Genomic DNA, 201 nt, shown 5'->3' on the forward strand with positions numbered 1-201 from the left:
GTGTGTGTGTGTGTGTGTGTGTGTGTGAGAGTGTGTTTGTGTGTGTGAGAGTGTGTGTGTCGGTGTGTGTGTGTGAGAGTGTTTATGTGTTTGTTGGTGTGTGAGTGTGTGAGGGTGTGGCGGTGTGTGATTGTGTGATTGTGTGTGTGTGTGTGTGTGTGTGTGGGTGTGTGTGTGTGTGTGTGTGTGTGTGTGTGCGGG

At 50.7% G+C, this 201-nt stretch overlaps 1 protein-coding gene across 1 annotated transcript in view; it reads right to left on the reverse strand.

Moving 5' to 3' along the window:
• wrnip1 (WRN helicase interacting protein 1) overlaps positions 1-201 on the reverse strand; it is a 12,646-nt gene that overhangs the window by 9,112 nt on the left and 3,333 nt on the right. The gene's annotated exons all lie outside the window — the stretch shown is intronic.

This window comes from Sinocyclocheilus grahami, unplaced genomic scaffold (assembly GCF_001515645.1).
Source record: "Sinocyclocheilus grahami isolate Dianchi unplaced genomic scaffold, SAMN03320097.WGS_v1.1 scaffold1006.1, whole genome shotgun sequence".
Taxonomy (NCBI): Eukaryota; Metazoa; Chordata; class Actinopteri; order Cypriniformes; family Cyprinidae; genus Sinocyclocheilus; species Sinocyclocheilus grahami.